The sequence below is a fragment of the Schistocerca serialis genome, chromosome 1, assembly GCF_023864345.2.
Source record: "Schistocerca serialis cubense isolate TAMUIC-IGC-003099 chromosome 1, iqSchSeri2.2, whole genome shotgun sequence".
Lineage (NCBI taxonomy): Eukaryota > Metazoa > Arthropoda > Insecta > Orthoptera > Acrididae > Schistocerca > Schistocerca serialis.
This window is the reverse complement of record NC_064638.1, coordinates 1,230,649,238-1,230,665,728: the sequence shown is the minus strand read 5'-3', so window position 1 is coordinate 1,230,665,728 and position 16,491 is coordinate 1,230,649,238.

Here is a 16,491-nt window from a genome sequence, read left to right as displayed (position 1 = left end):
ATCTAAATTATGTATACAAGGAAAGATTATGCACAGTGTCTCATTGAGAAATAGCATTTGAATGGTTGTTATTGTTTCACTGGAGATCCTATTACGTCTTGTGTAAGAAGGGAATAGCATGTGGCCAATGAGGGTTCTGCATACATTTCGACCTTGAACCATTCCTCAAAGATGGCCTACGTACAGGGGCAGGGGCAAAACATGACATCAATGATGAACCTACAAGAGTTTCATTGACCCGTCCGCTTCCCTGTTATTTAAAGTATGCATTTACGAAAAATATCTTTATTTTAACTATGTGCCCTGTTGTGCAGGCACCTAGGTAAATTCAGTTTATTCAAAGATATACGTTATTTATGGAGAGATGGAACACTAGATCTAATTTCTTAATAAAAGAACAGGTATGAAATTAATTCTACACTTATTCCAGAGATTGACATGCATGCTAATTTTGCTAACAGGATTACAATCCAAAAACTAGGTATGCACTACAAAGATAAACTTCACACTTATTATAGTGTTGCAACTAGCACTCATATGTGGTACAAGAGAACGCTAAATGCAAAGGGATCATTGCATGACTCAACTGCTTGACGAATTTATAAAGAAATGGATTATACCGAACGGATAAGGGTAATGTCTGGAAGAAGTGATGATAAACTGCAAGGAACCGATCGACCAGCAGCCTGCATACATCTTCCTTGTGGTTGCTCACATAAAGGAACACCATGATAATCGCATCAATTTCATTCATAACCAGTCAGCTACCATTTGGCAGTACATTCACAATAAAATTAAGAGTCGAACACGCATCTGGGTCGATTAACAAACGAAACTCGACAAACATTTGGAAATAATCGACGAAATAGAACCAGAAGAATTTTAGATCGAGGCTTAAATCAATATATTTAAGAAGAGAACTTAGTTGAGGGTCAATTTGAAGTCATGAGTGGCATGGAATAATGTCTAATGCCCTGTGTAGTCATCCACAAAGAAAGATAAGATAATTATGAAAAGTTATGTTCATAGCTCATTGGAAATATTAGAGGGGGGTTGGTTCTTAGAAATTCTGCTAGACAAGTGCAAGTATTGTGGCATGAGTGGGACAGTGCACAAATGGTTTAATTCGTACCTAACTGGAAGAGTGCAGAAAGTTGAAATAAGTAGTTCTCGTAACATGCAAAGATCAGCACATTCCTCAAACTGGGGAACTATCAAGAATGGGGTTCCACAAGGGTCAGTCTTGGGTCCTTTGTTGTTCTTATTATATATTAATGACTTGCCATTCTATATTCATGAAGAGGCAAAGTTAGTTCTCTTTGCTGATGATACAAGTATAGTAATCACACCTGAGAAACAAGAATTAACTGATGAAATTGTCAATACTGTCTTTCAGAAAATTACTAAGTGGTTCCTTGTAAACGGACTCTCACTGAATTTTGATAAGACACAGTACATACAGTTCCGTACAGTGAATGGTATGACGCCATTAATAAATATAGACCTTAATCAGAAGCATATAGCTAAGGTAGAATATTCCAAATTTTTAGGTATGTCCATTGATGAGAGATTAAATTGGAAGAAACACATTGATGATCTGCTGAAACGTTTGAGTTCAGCTACTTATGCAATAAGGGTCATTGCAAATTTTGGTGATACACATCTTAGTAAATTAGCTTACTACGCCTATTTTCACTCATTGCTTTCATATGGCATCATATTTTGGGGTAATTCATCACTGAGGAATAAAGTATTTATTGCACAAAAGCGTGTAATCAGAATAATAGCTGGAGTCCACCCAAGATCATCCTGCAGACATTTATTTAAGGATCTAGGGATATTCACAGTAGCTTCTCAGTATATATACTCTCTTATGAAATTTGTTATTAACAACCAAACCCAATTCAAAAGTAATAGCAGTGTGCATAACTACAATACTAGGAGAAAGGACGATCTTCACTATTCAAGATTAAATCTAACTTTGGCACAGAAAGGGGTGAATTATACTGGCACTAAAGTCTTTGGTCACTTACCAAATAGTATCAAAAGTCTGACAGATAACCAACAAGTATTTAAGAAGAAATTAAAAGAATTTCTGAATGACAACTCCTTCTACTCCATAGAGGAATTTTTAGATATAAATTAAGAAGAAAAATAAATAAATAAAGAAAAACAAAAAAACACAAAAAATAAAGTTGTTATATTAACTTAAGTATGTTGTTAAATTAACCTAATTATGTCATGTATTGGAAAATTCGACTCGTTCCACATCATTACGAAATATCGTATTCATGATCCATGGAACTAGTATTAATCTAATCTAATCTAATCTAATCTAATCTAATCTAGCCATTAATGTTTAATAATTAAAAAGGTATTTCATACACCAACAGAACTAAATGTCTTGCCCCAATTTAACCCCAGTTTATTACAGTCATTGCTCATAAGCAGATACATAATCCAGAAAGTAATAAATTAACCCAAATGTGAGGAAAAAATTACAAAGTGAAACCAACTGTCAGTTATGAACATTGCATCACACTTAAATCAGAGGTGTACTGGTTTGGCGAAGTTCGTAACAGACAAGTAGGGTGGTAGCGATTATCATCTCAATGCATCATTCTCGAAAATAGATACCCGCAGATGAGTGTGCAGAAATTAGCTCGATCGTGCAAGGAAGGCATATGAAAACGGCTTGTAAATAACACAGTCTGCTCGGTCATGGATGAGCGCTCGAATCCCTAGCCAGATGTTAAGTCACAGAACCTAATTAAATCTAGAAGCTATGAACTAGAAAACGTCTGGCTACTTTCCTTCCTGATTGCTCTGCGCTGCCAGATAACCTCACCACAGTTGATGAGTCGTCATGCCAAGTGCTGCACACAGCAGGGCCCCCTGAAAGCCCTAGTTGTCAGTTGGCCTGGGATCGGCTGAAACCCAAGCACAGCCACTGCAGCGCCTCCAAAGTCAAAATGTCCGCTGCCCTACAACTCAAGTTCCCAAGCGTCTACTCCCACGACTTTCTCCACACAAAACCCATACAAGAGAATACCCCGCCAATCTGAAAGCCCCACTAAACATTGGCCACAGAGATTTTTTAAAAACAATAAACCAACCCCCACCCCCTTCACCGGTAAAATGTTTTATAATTTATCCAGTGGGCTGCCTTCCGGTACATATAACTCTGACAAAAACAATCCCCCAAGCCACCGTTTCTCATATACCTTTTTACATCACCAAAGGGTTGTTTTCACGAATCCAAAATGTCATCCAGAACTCCATCTTCCAGATTTTTTTTTGAACATCCAGTGGGCTTAATTTTCACCTTGCGAGAGAGAAAGAAAAGCATTTCCTTCATGTGGAGTGACGTCTGGCTGTCGCAATTCCTCCCAAATGCGTTATGCATTCGTTCCTTGATTGTAGTGCCCGCATCCCAAGTTTATGTCTGTCATTGGGATCTGGCCGGTGGTGGTGGTTCACAGGCTGTGTCGGCAAGTAGTTCACAGAGTGCAAGTGTGTGCTAATGAGTGTGCAGAAATTAGCTCGATCGTGCAAGGAAGACATATGAAAACGGCTTGCAAATAACAAAGTCTACTCGGTCAGGGATGAGCGCTCGAATCCCTAGCCAGGTGTTAAGTCACAGAACCTAATTAAATCTAGAAGCTATGAACTAGAAAACGTCTGACTACTTTCCTTCCTGCTCAAGCAACGGCTGCGTATGTGGAACAGGTGGGATCTTGGTGGAGTGTCGTGGGCAAGCAGTGAGCCTGGCCTGTAGTTGCCACTGAGGGCGGTGAGTTGCTATCAAAGTGCAACGCAGGAGCAGCAGGCTGTAGGGCCAAACTGGTTTTAATCGTGTCAATGTGAGGTGTATCTCACGGAATTGCCTTCGGTGTTGAGAAATTCTGAGCTGCTGTGCAGTACTATTGAGAAGTTTGTTGCGCACCCTGCTTCGCTTCGAAAAATGGTTCAAATGGCTCTGAGGACTGTGGGACTTAACATCTGAGGTTATCAGTCCCCTAGAACTTAGAACTACTTAAACCTAACTGACATCACACAACACCCAGTCATCACGAGGCAGAGAAAATCCCTGACCCCGCCGGGAATCGAACCCGGGAACCCGGGCGCGGGAAGCGAGAACGCTACCGCACGGCCACGAGCTGCGGACTTCGTAGAATCATAATTAAAGTTACTGAACTTTTGTGCAAGTATATTTTTGAAGTATCTAATCCCCTGGAAGTTTTATTACACTGAATCTTTTTCAGTAATGTTTTTGAATTTAAGTCTAGTGGGCTGTTGCCTTTATTTAAAATGTTCCTAAGCAGTTCTTCTGGTTCTCTTTTTTTTTAATAACACTCAGATTACAGAGCTCGTTCTGTTGAACATTTGTCACTTAGCTGTCCTAAGCAAGTTACCAGTGTATGTTTGGAGTATTGTAACAAAATAAAAGTTGCATTTTCGGTGTATCCTCTGCTTGGGCTCAGATTTTCCAATCCAGCAGACCGGGTCGTGTATCAAGCGTAACAATGGTAGCAGGTAGCGCGGTTCTGCCATGTAACAGGAGCTGAACATACTCAAAGAGGAAATAGGCTTTTTTCCTGTAGTCAACAAGTTTATGTTGTTTTCTGGGGCTGATTCCAAGTAGAGGTACAACATCTGTAAGTAGGCTGTTTGTGTTTTCTTATTGGCAACTTTACATAGCGCTCTGTGTGAGAATCACTGGCTGTGCTGTGTGCAGTCTGTGGCTGCTTTGCATTGTTGTAATACTCGCCATTGTAGTGTTAGGCAGCTGGCTGTTAACAGCGCGTAGCGTTGCGCAGTTGGAGGTGAGCCGCCAGCAGTGGTGGATGTGGGGAGAGAGATGGCGGAGTTTTGTAATTTGTCATGAACTGCTACATATATTATGACTATTAAGGTAAATACGTTGTTTGTTCCCTATTAATATCTTTCATTTGCTAACTATCCCTATCAGTAGTTAGTGCCTTCCGTAGTTTGAATCTTTTATTTAGCTGGCAGTAGTGGCGCTCGCTGTACTGCAGTAGTTCGAGTAACCAAGATTTTTGTGAGGTAAGCGATTTGTGAAATGCATAGGTTAAAGTTAGTCAGGGCCATTCTTTTGTAGGGATTTCTGAATGTCAGATTGCGTTGCGCTAAATATATTGTATGTCAGTTTAAGCACAGTCCTGTATAAATTGTCAAAAGGGGACGTTTCACATCTGCCCCCATGAATATAAAACATCTAGAATGGATCTTCACTAGTTTTACACTCCCCCCCCCCCCCCCCCCCAATGGCATTAGTCAGTGACAACGCTCCTGCCTTTACGTCCCAAGAATTTAAGAGATTTGGCTTTGAAAATGGCATAATCCCAATAACGTCTGCAACCTATTATCTGCAACAGTGATTTGCCGAGAGAAGTATTACAAATTTTAAGTCAGCTCTCATCATATACCGTTATAGTTCTCAGAGGCATTGGGATTTGTCGTGAAATTTATTGTGGTCTGCCAATCTTTGGTCGCTTAATGATCTCTTGCCTGAGCGACATGATAGAGAGGAAATTAAATGAAAGTGGAAGGCAGTCAAAAATAGACGCATCGCTGGTAGAGAGAGAAGATGGGCTGTCTCCGCCACTGTAGTTGATCAGGTCTTCCTAAAAAGATTACTGGGGGAGGGTCAAGGAAGCCAAGGCATAATGGGAAAATTACTATCCAGTTTTTTCTTGCCGTTTGTGCTTATCAAGAGACTCTCACTCATCAGTTTCTTGCTATAAGATAAAAAAAAGAACTATGGTACATCTGAGCCAGATCAAAAGCGGATGCCTGCGTGATGGCTTTAGGCTGTGGAGCAAGTTAGTTCTGCTCATCCTCCCCCAGTTCCGCTATAGCGAATGCGGAGCTTGGGTACGAGCATTCTGTGTTTGTAGCACCCGTAATCGTTTGGTTAGAGATTTTGCCCCGCGAATATACAGGGTGGTCCATTGATCGTGACCGGGCCAAATATCTCACGAAATAAGCGTCAAACGAAAAAACTACAAACAACGAAACTCATCTAGCATGAAGGGTTAAACTAGATGGCGCTGCCCTAGGTCAAACGGATATCAACTGCGATTTTTTAAATAGGAACCCCCATTTTTTTATTACATATTCCTGTAGTACGTAAAGAAATATGAATGTTTTAGTTGCACCACTTTTTTCGCTTTGTGGTAGATGGCGCTGTAATAGTCACAAACATATGGCTCACAATTTTAGACGAACAGTTGGTAACGGGTAGGTTTTTTAGATTAAAATACAGAACTTAGGTACGTTTGAACATTTTATTTCGGTTGTTCCAATGTGATGCATGTACCTTTGTGAACTTACCAATTCTGAGAACGCATGCTGTTACAGCGTGATTACCTCTAAATACCACATTAATGCAATAAATGCTCAAAACTATGTCCGACAACCTCAATGCATTTGGTAATACGTGTAACGACGTTCCTCTCAACAGCGAGTTGTTCGCCTTCCGTAATGTCCGCACATGCATTGACAATGCGCTGACGCATGTTTTCAGGCGTTGTCGGTGGGTCACGATAGGAAATATCCTTCAGCTTTCCCCACAGAAAGAAATCCGTGGACGTCAGATCCGGTGAACGTGCGGGCCATGGTATGGTGCTTCGACGACCAATCCACCTGTCATGAAATATGCTATTCAGTACCGCTTCAACCACACGCGAGCTATGTGCCGGACATCCATCACGTTGCAAGTACATCGCCATTCTGTCATGTAGTGAAACATCTTGTAGTAACATCGGTAGAACATTACGTAGGAAATCAGCATACACTGCACAAGATAGATTGCCATCGATAAAATGCCATCGATAAAATGCCTCACATAATGCCGCACCATACATTAAGCCGTCAAGGTCGCTGATGTTCCACTTGCCGCAGCCATCGTGGATTTTCCGTTGCCCGGCCGGCCGAAGTGGCCGTGCGGTTCTAGGCGCTGCAGTCTGGAACCGCGTGACCGCTACGGTCGCAGGTTCGAATCCTGCCTCGGGCATGGATGTGTGTGATGTGCTTAGGTTAGTTAGGTTTAACTAGTTCTAAGTTCTAGGGGACTAATGACCTCAGAAGTTGAGTCCCATAGTGTTCAGAGCCATTTGAACCATTTTTCCGCTGCCCAATAGTGCATATTATGCCGGTTTACGTTACCGCTGTTTGGTTCGTCAACTGCTGCCTACTACCGGTGTTGTTTCTTGGAGAGCTGATTTACTTGAACGTTACTGGTCCAGAGGCTGTTCTTCTGCTCCGTCAGTTGGTGGTTACTGTTAAAGCTTCCCTACATGCATTCCACTGCATTCTTACATGTAATGTTGGTGTATACGTTTTCCTCGTTTGGCCTGACTGTGCTCAGGTTCTTAGTCGCCATCAGTGGGTCACGTTCTACGGGATTTTTTGCTCACTCAATGATAATCTTCGTCGCTAAATAGAACGCGTGCAAAAAATCTGTCATCGTCCCGTAATTTCTCTTGCGCCCATTTGCAGATCTGTACACGACGCTCAAAATCGTCGCCATGCAATTCCTGGTGCATAGAAATATGCTACGGGAGCAATCGATGTTGATGTAGCATTCTCAACACCGACGTTATTGAGATTCCCGATTCTCGCGCAGTTTGTCTACTACTGATGTGCGGATTAGCCACGATAGCAGCTAAAACACCTACTTGGGCATTATTATTTGTTGCAGGTCGTGGTTGACGTTTCACATGTGGCTGAACATTTCCTGTTTCCTTAAATAACGTAACTACCCGGCGAACGGTCCGGACACTTGGATGATGTCGTCCAGGATACCGAGCAGCATACATATCACACGCCCGTTGGACATTTTGATCGCAATAGCCACACATCAACACGATATCGACCTTTTCCGCAATTGGTAAACGGTCCATTTAAACACGGGTAACGTATCACGAAGCAAATACCGTCCGCACTGGCGGAATGTTACGTGATACCACGAACTTATGCGTTTGTGACTATTACAGCGCCATCTATCACAAAGCGAAAAAAGTGGTGCAACTAAAACATTCATATTTCTTTACGTATTGCACGAATATGTAATAAAAAATTGGGCTTCCTATTTAAAAAAACGCAGTTGATATCGGTTTGACCTATGGCAGCGCCATCTCACGGGCCAACCATAGCGCCATCTGCTTTCTCCCTTCAAGCTAGAAGTGGTTCGGGCTTTGTGTTTTTTTCGTTTGATCCTTATTGCGTGAGATGTTTGGCCCGGTCACTATCAATGGACCACCCTGCATATGTCATTGGGCGCTTTTATCTGGTGGGGTCTTAACGGGGCACCATCGGGGAATTGAGAATATTGTCTGGAGAGGGTGTTGTTGGTAGACACGCTCTGTTGGGAAGGAGTTTACTGAGGGCAGACCTACCTGCTGAAGCAACGGCTGTGTGTGTGTGTGTGTGTGTGTGTGTGTGTGTGTGTGTGTGTGTTTGGGGGGGGGGGGGGGGAGCAGGCGGGGCGTCGGCAGAGCGTCATGGGCAAGCAGTGACCCCAGCTGCGGTCTCTAGTTGTCGATAGGGGCACTCACTTGCTACCAGAGCACAACGCAGGAGCAGTGGGCCACATGCTGGAACTAGGTTTCGTCGTGGCATGTGATGTATATCGCACGGAATTTCCTTCGGTATTAAATCGTTACGAGCTGCTGTGCACTTCTATTGAGACGTTTGTGGTGCCGCCCCACCTCCCTCGAGTTTGGTTCGCCACCTTCTGCCTACTATCGGTGTTGTTCCTTGGAGAGCTGATTTACTTGAACGTTACTGGTCCAGAGGCTTTTCTTCCGTTCCGACGATTAGTGGTTACTGTTAAAGCTTCCCTACATGCGGTCCACTGCATTCTTACATGTCATGTTGGTGTATCCTGTTTTCTCGTTTGGCTTGATTGTGCTCAGGTTGTTAGTCGCCATCAGTGCGTCACGTTATACGGGATTGTTTGCTCACTCAATGGTAATCTGGTGTTTGTAATCCATAAACTTGTACACCTTTAAAAATGTTTTAATTCACCTCTTAAAAGTGGTTCAGTATAATTTTTTTCTCTAGTAGTATCATTTACTTAAAACTTTAAAGTTTTAATTCACCTTTAACAGTCACTAAGTATAATTTTTTTAAATTGTGTACACTGTTCCAGAGTTAGGTTTTCATGCTCCTTTTTATGCTATTATTAGTGGTTGTGTTAAAGAAAAGTCTGTCCTGATTACTTGGTTTACACCAGCTTGTTGGTTAGTAGAAGTAAGAGTATAATCTATTAATTGCTATTTGGTATGTTTGGATGGACTTAATCTGTTTAATACTACTGCTGGAAGTCACTCCACATGTACTCACATGCATGATGGCAATGTCACACATTATTCCAGAGGAATCAAAGTTTAATTCTGCATGGAAATTCTTTTCCTCTAACCATTGAACAAATAATGTACGGACATCTGAAGCTTATTCTGCAGCAAGTCTGTCGATATTAAAGATTGGTATTCTAGATTTGCTACGCACTGCTATATGTTTTATAAAAACCTAAGCAGGGTTACTGAGCTTATGTGCAAGTATATTTTTAAGTATTTAATTTTCGGTAAGTTTTATTACACTGAATTTTTTAGTATTTTGTTGAATTTAAGTCCAGTGGATTGTTGCCTTTAATTAGAATATTCGTAAGTATTTATTCTGGTTATTTGTTTTTTGGTAACACCTACAGTTGTGTTATCTGAAAGTTATATAGATTACTGAGCTCGACTGGTAGAACATTTTTCGCTTAGGTATTCTTTGCAGGCTATCAGTGTATGTTGTTCGAAATATTTTTGTAAAACAATAACTATATTTTTGGTGTGCACTCTGCTTGGGTTCGGTCCTTCCATTCCAGCAGCCCGTGTCTTGCTATCAACCATACGAAGAGGAGAAGAAATTTTTTAAAATAATGAACACCTGCTGATTTCCCACAAGGAAGGGGATAAATACCTCCTGACCAGTCAGGCACCCTCTTTTAGTCTAGGAAAAGCGTGGCCAATGAGGAACTACAAGCCACCCCGATGTTCTTTCAGCAGAGAAACCAACTTGTAAATATATATATATATATATATATATATATATATATATATATATATATATATATATATATATATATTTGCCCTGGCCGTATACACTACATGGTAATTCGCGCTGTGACTTCATAGGCTTTCCCGGCGTAATAATCCACGAAAGTCTCTTCGGGTTTGCTGCCGGATGCTGAAATCAAATCGATTCAATATTTTGGCGAACCAACTGTTCGCAATCTTCAGGAGAACGCTGCTTCTGCTGCTGAGTCCCTCTGAGAAGTATTACCAAAGTTGCAAATCGGCGTCCTGTATAGGCCTCCGTACCTTTCACGGCCCATGCGCCGCCCACCACAGGTGGTGCCCTCCAAGACTAGGCAGGTGGCGCCGCCCTAGCGGCATCGATATATCGCAGTCAGAGACGATTTTTGAACACTCGGACTGTCCGCACCGAAGAACATTTTGTTTTGTACAGTATAGAGTTCCATGTCCTGCGAAGAGGAAACCCATTGTCTCTATTAATCAAATTATCCGCCAACCTGATTTCAGTTGCCTCTTTATAAACACTGTTAAAAAAAACCGGAAGTGGTGCCTACTATCACAGCTTCGTCAAATTTCATCCCGTGTCTCTTGTTTACGCAATGTTCAGCTACCGCCAATTTTTCCGGCTGTTGTAGCCTCATATAATGGTGACGTTCCACGCACTTTTCATGAACTGTGCGAATCGAACGGCCGATGTGAGCCTTTCCACATTGACGGGGAATTTTATGTATACGAGGCTTCCTAAGCCTCAACTCATCATTCAAAGAGCCGAGTAGTGCCCTAATCTTGGAAGGTGGACGGAACACACTTTTAATGTTAAACCTCCTTAAAATGCTTCCAGTCTTAAACGATACGCCCCCACCATAAGGAATAAAGGCCACCGAACTATGCTCCTCTTCATGCACCTCCGATGATGGTCCAACTCCATAGTCCGACGAATCTACTTCTCAGAGTATTCACTTTCCTTAAAAACAGCCATCAAATGGGCAAGTCGTGCGGTTCTAGGGCTGCAGTCCGGAGCCGCGGGGCTGCTACGGTCGCAGGTTCGAATCCTGCCTCGGGCATGGATGTGTGTGATGTCCTTAGGTTAGTTAGGTTGAAGTAGTTCGAAGTTCCAGGGGACATGACGTAAGATGTTAAGTCCCATAGTGCTCAGAGCCATTTGAACCATTTGAACCAAATGGGCAAGTTCTTGGGTTTAACTGTCCCCGTCGGAAATGGCATACGCTCTCCGTATCAGAGTCCTAAGAACGCCACTGCGTTCGTGTGGTGCATGACAACTCTTAGTATGCAGATACCGATCAGTGCGCGTCGGATTTCGGTGAACTCTATGTCCCAGAGTACCGTCTGTTTTTTTGTAAACCATGACGTCCAAGAATGGAAGCTCCTCATCACTTTCAACCTATAGGGTAAATTTAATGCTGAGGTGATGACAGTTGAAGGACGTTCAAAGCATCACGACCATGTGGCCAGACGAAAAAGGTATCATTTGCATACCTCCAGAGGCACGTTGGCAGCAAATCCGAAGTCCTCAGTGCCATATCCTCGAAGTCTTCCATAAACAAACTGGTGACTATGGGTGATAAAGGACTACCCACAGCCACTCCATCATTCTGTTGAAAAGTGTTGCCTTTAAACGAAAAATACGTGGATGTCAGCACATGACGACGAAGCTTCACGAACTCTTCATCCAGTTTTTCACCAAGAAAACTAAGTAAACTTTACAGAGATACCACATCAAAACTCACCAATAAATTTGGAGGACCCAGCCTCAAAGATCTCAATGTCGAATAAAATCCACAGAATTGGAAATATGATGTTCACACTTGCCAACATATGGACTCACAACAGATATCAAATACTTCGCCAGGTTATAAGTGGGTGCACCAGAATTATTAGCAATGGGTCGTGAAGGAACCTCTTCCTTATGTAACTCAGTCAGATCATACAGCCTAGTCCGAACTGCAGGATGAAGTTTGTTACGTTAATCTTCGGACAAGGAGCTCTTTTTCAAAAGTGAGGGTGCCTTGAGCTTAATCCTTTCTGTGTGCTCACTGGATAGTCTTCTGTAAGCCGGTCGTTGAGTTGCAAATCCATTTTAAGGACGAGATCATCCCGTGTCGTTATAATCGTGACATTCCCCATCTCAGCCTGTGAAACTATTGCTTCATCATCATCTCTAAGGGAAGTAATGGCTGCTCTCCCTGCGAAAGAGATATTATCCCACAGTGGCCGAGCCTGACGCGATGTTTGGGACACTTCTTGCTTTGTTTCTTCCGCCTTACATTGCAACTTGTCATCGCAGATTTCAAAAGAATTGTAGCAGTGGCTTGATGATTCCTCGTGGACACTGTCGGACTGGGCACATGGGGAACTTTTACCAGACAGTCCTCGACATTTGAACGGCTTCTTTCTCGTCCCAGAGCATCAGAAGTGGATAAACTTCGACGCACTGTGGTTAATCTTTCTAGCAAGGCGTTGGCTGTGCCCACAGTGGCGGTGTTGGAGAGAGGTTTAAATTTTGCTTCCACTCCAAAGAGACTTCCTGTACTAAAAGCTGTACAACAGTTGTTAGTTTAATTCCCGTTCAAACTTTTATACTTTGCAACTACATGTATTCATGGTCTTTGACTGTTAACCGAAACGTCTTGATTCTCTAGTTCAAACCAAGCCAAAGCTTAAATTCTGAATGAAACCGGTAGCGAAAGTGACCAGACGCTTCCGGCATAAGAAAGCACCCTTATTCTTCCAGTGGCCTAGCCAAAGATGGCAGAGGAATGTTCAGAAACTCAGGGGACTCTCTTGCTCTTGGGGTGGCAAACTGCCTCTAAAAGGTGGAATAATCATCAATAATCAACGCCATGAGGACTAAGAAAGCAATAGGAACCACTGCATTAAAGGTACTTAATGCATATGCACAGGACATGTAGAGTTTTATTGGGAAACGTGTCGTAATGATTCCTACTGTCACGAAAGATTCCGGATTAGCCCCAGTTTGGATCTCCAGGAGGGGACTGCCATAGGGAAGTGATCATGAACGAAAGATGGAACAATCAGTGGTGAGTAACATCGTTGGGGTTGCAGCAGGGAATGTCAAAAGTTTGAAAATAGTAAGAAGGCTAGAAAATTTGAAAAGGGAAATGCATATGCTCATTCGGGTGGGGATCAGTGAAGTGCAATGGAAAGGATATGAGGATTTCTGGTCAGACGAATAAAGGGTAATGTCACCAGCTGCAGAAAATGGTGTAACTGGTGCAGGATTCGTTATGAAGAGGTAGGGAAGAGAATGAGGTACTGTAAACAGTTTGCGAGGTGCCGGGGCTAGCAGTGTATTTAACACTAAATTCTTCTAGAATCTTCATATGGAAATGATGCTCTAAGCCCCCCCCCCCCCCTATTCTAACTCCGACTTTTGCTGTAGCACATGGATTAAAAAGATATGCGAACTGACTGTAATTAACCCTGCAAGTGGAGTAGAAAAGAGTTTGGCACCTGCAATAATTTAATTTGATAAATAAGTTAAATAAAGGAAGGTTTCATTAACGCAGTGAGAAATGATAGGGTTGCTCTACCGATTAACAGAATGAAAGTTCTGTCCAAAATAACAATATAATTTATTAAGACTAAACACAAAATAATAAACAAAAACACATGAAACATTTACAATCCATCAAATTGGCTCAAATTGCATATTCAAACAAACGCTGTGAAGGTGAAGTTGTCCATAAACTAGATTGTGACGTTTATGACGAAGTGGTATGTGCAGCCAATTCCTTGCCACTCAAATCTTAAGAGAGACACACAGCTAACCCAACATTAATTTTGCTACATTAGTGAGAACTCAGACAATGAACACCCAAGATAGAACAAAGTTAGAAAAGACGAACAGGCGCGCTCTGCTGAGCTCTGATTATCGCCTAGCAAAAATGCCTGCTTTGCCGGTGCTGCGGACATACATTACCAAGCTGTCTTCTTAGCTGCAAGGACACGATCTGGAGTACTGGAAGCGATGGCTTGTTACTTCAACGTCCCGTCGTGGTGATGATAATGTCGCGAGTATAGCCCAAAACAAATTGTCCTGGTCTGGTTGTTCCAGACTGAAGACATCCTATCAATACAAATGCACCTCTGAGGGAGACGAAGAAGGCTCGCCACACAATCACTGACGGTACAGTGATTGATTTGCACAAGCGAAGTCACACAGTAACTCCAATACAGTCAAATTTAGCCAAAACTGCTCAAGATGAACAAAACATAGGCTGCTTGTACGCAGAACGCTCAATTGCCAACTGTACTCGGAAAGTTACGTTGAAGTCGAAACTTCAGCAACTTGGTTAAACAGTTACAATCAAATAAAAGTATGTTAGACAGCCAACGGAAGGCCGGCTGTCCAGAGCAGTGAGAGCTCAGTGTTGTAACCTCCTCCAACTGAAAGGCGAGAGCCGACTACCACAAGAGCACCCGTACAAACCGAACACAGAACATTCCAGCCCCCACGACAGTGGCCGTGGTTAAACATTCCAATCAGCAACTCGAATACCAGCGGAAAATTTCACTCTATTGCTGGATCACTACCATTCCACCAATGAGGATTCTTGGCGCCACTTTCTGCGCTGATTTTGCTACGTCACGGAGCTATGCCCTGAGCAAGCCAATCACAGTTACGATTTTGCAGAAAGCGCGGGAATTTGCCCGCCACAACTGCCTGGGTACACAAGTCATTCCCACGCCTCGCTGGTAGCCCGCCAGAAAGTGTTTTCGCTAAGTTTCTGCGAAGTAACGGAACCTCTAGCCCAGCCGCTACTTCAGGCCCGTCCGGGCGTGTCTTTCGACAATGTCGGCGTCTGGAAAGCATTCACTCGACTCCCTCACACCCGTCGGCTTACCCTTTCAAGATCAGAAGTGCCCGCCTGTCACCAGACCACCCGGGTGACGAGAGACACTGCGTGGGAAGTCCGCGTGTGAAGGAATAACAACTTTCCACCACATGCAATTAGAGAGGAGAATCGTAAGATAGAAATATGAGAGGGGGCTCATGCCACCTCTCAAGTTTAGTGATAGAACTGTTATCATCAAATTTGAATTCGTGGGTAACAGATTAAGTTCGACTGATCGATGAAAGAAGCAGTACAAAAACGTCAGTGAAAGACAGTAATACATCAGTATAAACCCCTTAAGAATGAAATAAATAGAAAATGCAAGGCAGCCAAGGCGAACTAACCACATGAAAGACATGAAGAAATCGAAGAAGACATGATCGTTGCGAGGACAGAGTCAGTGTATAGAAAGTAAAATACCCTTTGATGAAATTGTAAGAATGGCGGTAAAATTAAGAGTCCGATGGTTAAACTGTTAAATACAGAGGAGAGAGCGTATAGGTGGCAAGAGTACATTGAAGGCCTGTAGGACTTGTCCGATGACGTGATAGAAGAAAAAACGGGAGTTGTTAGAATTTAAAAGAGCTTTGGACGGCTCAAGATCGAAGGGATACATAAAATTCCATAGCAGTCTGTAAGATCCTGTGGAAGTGCCAATAAAACGACTATGCACGTTGGTGTGTGGAAATTATGAGACGGACGACGCAACATCAGGCCGTCGACCTAGAAAAACAGTCCGACAATGCAATATGGAACGACATAGTCGAAGTTCTGTAGAAGAAAGAAAAAAAAAAAAGGTTAGCAATAGGATAGGGCGTATAATACACAACGTGAACAAGAACCCAGATGTAACATTAAGACTGGAAGACCAAGAACGAAGTCATCGGAATTTAAAAGTGTGTAAGGCACTGATGCAGTCTTTCGACCTTCCTATTCGATCTATTCACTGTCGACCTTCCTATTCAATCTATACACTGAAGAAGCATTGATGAAAATAAAATAAGCGTCCAAGAGTGGCACTAAACTTCAGAGTGAGTGATGCGATTCGCTGATGACATCGCTGTCCTCGGTGAACGTGAAACAGAATAACTACAGGTTATGCTGGATGGAATGGACAGTCTAATGAGTGCAGATTATGGATTGCGACTAAATGGTAAAAAGATAAATGAGGAAAACGAGAAACTTAACATCAAAATTGGTGATCATGAAGCAGAGGAAATTAAGGAATGCTGCTACATCGGAAGAAAAATTAATCATTATGGATAAAGCAAGGAGCACATAGAAAGCGGACTAGCACAGGCACAAAGGAAATTGTAAGGATGTCAGTGGTGGAGCAGAGAGAGTTCTAGTGAAATTTTGATATCAAATTGATGTGCTAATTAATGAAATTGTTCAACTAAACCAATTATCCGCCCTCCCTACCCTTAATCTATTGTTCTGGTAAGTGTTTTCTCCTGTAACCCCCACACCCTCTCACCACAGGGATGAGTTAACTTGTTCTG